This window comes from Protomyctophum bolini, assembly GCF_963924005.1.
Source record: "Protomyctophum bolini genome assembly, chromosome: 14".
Lineage (NCBI taxonomy): Eukaryota > Metazoa > Chordata > Actinopteri > Myctophiformes > Myctophidae > Protomyctophum > Protomyctophum bolini.
Genome location: NC_137875.1, coordinates 2088656 through 2091155, shown reverse-complemented (window position 1 = coordinate 2091155; position 2500 = coordinate 2088656). Strand labels below are relative to the sequence as shown.

The 2500-nt window shown below is 49.3% G+C and overlaps 1 pseudogene across 1 annotated transcript in view; it reads left to right on the top strand.

Moving 5' to 3' along the window:
• The window catches only part of LOC308328252 (WAS/WASL-interacting protein family member 1-like), a 33613-nt pseudogene that overhangs the window by 9538 nt on the left and 21575 nt on the right, over window positions 1-2500 (top strand). The window lies entirely within an intron of this gene.

Below are 2500 nucleotides of genomic sequence, written 5' to 3'. Positions count from 1 at the left end.
AGAGTATGTCTGGGTCTCTCTCTGTGGGCATAGAGTATGTCTGGGTCTCTCTCTGTGGGCATAGAGTATGTTTGGGTCTCTCTCTGTGGGCATAGAGTATGTTTGGGTCTCTCTCTGTGGGCATAGAGTATGTTTGGGTCTCTCTCTGTGGGCATATAGTATGTCTGGGTCTCTCTCTCTCTCTGTGGGCATAGAGTATGTCTGGGTCTCTCTCTGTGGGCATAGAGTATGTCTGGGTCTCTCTCTCTCTCTGTGGGCATAGAGTATGTCTGGGTCTCTCTCTGTGGGCATAGAGTATGTCTGGGTCTCTCTCTGTGGGCATAGAGTATGTCTGGGTCTCTCTCTGTGGGCATAGAGTATGTCTGGGTCTCTCTCTCTCTGTGGGCATAGAGTATGTCTGGGTCTCTCTCTGTGGGCATAGAGTATGTCTGGGTCTCTCTCTCTCTCTCTGTGGGCATAGAGTATGTCTGGGTCTCTCTCTCTGTGGGCATAGAGTATGTCTGGGTCTCTCTCTCTCTCTGTGGGCATAGAGTATGTCTGGGTCTCTCTCTCTCTCTGTGGGCATAGAGTATGTCTGGGTCTCTCTCTGTGGGCATAGAGTATGTTTGGGTCTCTCTCTGTGGGCATAGAGTATGTCTGGGTCTCTCTCTGTGGGCATAGAGTATGTCTGGGTCTCTCTCTGTGGGCATAGGGTATGTCTGGGTCTCTCTCTGTGGGCATAGGGTATGTCTGGGTCTCTCTCTGTGGGCATAGAGTATGTCTGGGTCTCTCTCTGTGGGCATAGAGTATGTCTGGGTCTCTCTCTCTCTCTGTGGGCATAGAGTATGTCTGGGTCTCTCTCTGTGGGCATAGTCGGTTAAAACGGATATGAGGTTAAGGGTCAGGGTTAGATTCAACCACCCAGCGGTTGGTTTGTTAGCCGAGGCCATCCCTGACATTCACCACAAAGCTGTGACATCATCACCACATGACCAATCACTCTGTTGTCTTCATATCTGATGAACCACCGCATAGCGCTCATTCATGAATCAGATGTCGTGTGTGTGTGTGTGTGTGTGTGTGTGTGTGTGTGTGTGTGTGTGTGTGTGTGTGTGTGTGTGTGTGTGTGTGTGTGTGTGTGTGTGTGTGTGTGTGTGTGTGTGTGTGTGTGTGTGTGTGTGTGTGTGTGTGTGCGTGATGTGTCTGTGTGAGAGAGAGAGAATGGCGTTTTCTGGCATTTGTGGCTGCCAGTGGCTAATGAGTCATGTGTGAGACGTGTGTGTGTGTGTGTGTGTGTGTGTGTGGGGGGGACAGTGAGTAGTTTTGGCTGGCCCAGGGCCAGCTGCCGTACTGACCATGTGACAGTGGACACGCACACTCCACACAGCGCCAGTGCAGGCTTGAGGCTAGCACGCACGCACGCACTGTAGGCATGTCACAATTATTACATAAGCGCCTAATAATCGCTAATTATTCGAGATAATCATTACTTCATTCATTGGCATATACTACTCGTCATAACTGTGTCAATTTTGAAACATTTCAAAACATTTCCCCAAAAAATAGTTGGAAATTGCAGATCTACAAGCTCACAAAATGCTGGTGCGTGCGTGCGTGCGTGCGTGCGTGCGTGCGTGCGTGCGTGCGTGCGTGCGTGCGTGAGTGCGTGCAAGCCTATAGTAACTTCCTTTTGGTTGGCTTGTTTTCGCAGACCTGCTCACAGAATCTGGCAACTCTGTGTGCTGCAAAGTTCCACAGGCTGCTTGCGTTCTCAGACAGGAAGTTGTGACACTGCGAGTGTGACACAGGAAGTGGCTGCTGTGGGGTTTTAACCCTTTCTTCACCCGCTTCAGTTCGGTCGACACATGTCGGTCACATGACAGACAAACCAGGAACATTAACCCATTCTGTGCGGGAACCCCTTTTGGTGTTATAGCATCATGTCGTGCTTTATAGCTATTGAAAAATAGCAGATCTACAAGCTCATAGCGCGCCACCGAGTGGCGCGCTATGAGCTTGTAGATCTGATATTTTTTGAAAAATCGAAGAGCGACTGACATTTTTTAGAATCTGATCTCAGGTCAGAATGGTGTTAATCAGACCAGTGTGTTGTCCAGTGGAAACCTCGTATGAATCTGATCTCAGGTCAGAATGGGTTAAACGTCGTCTTGAAGTTCATCCACCAGAGACTGGAATAATAGGCTCTGATGCAGTGGTTCAGTACAGTAGCAGATCTACGAGGATAGCAGATCTACAAGTGCTTATAGCGCACAGAGTGGCATGCTATGAGCTTGCAGATCTGCTGTATTTGAAAGGCCACAATTGCCAGTGACGGTAGGAAGGTGTGTGTGTGTGCGTGTGTGTGTGTGTGTGTGTGTGTGTGTGTGTGTGTGTGTGTGCGTGTGTGTGTGTGTGTGTGTGTGTGTGTGTGTGTGTGTGTGTGTGTGCGCGTGTGTACGTGTGTAGGCCTATGACTTCCCTTCATGAGTAAATGTGAGTTTAGAAGCGGAAGAAGAAACAG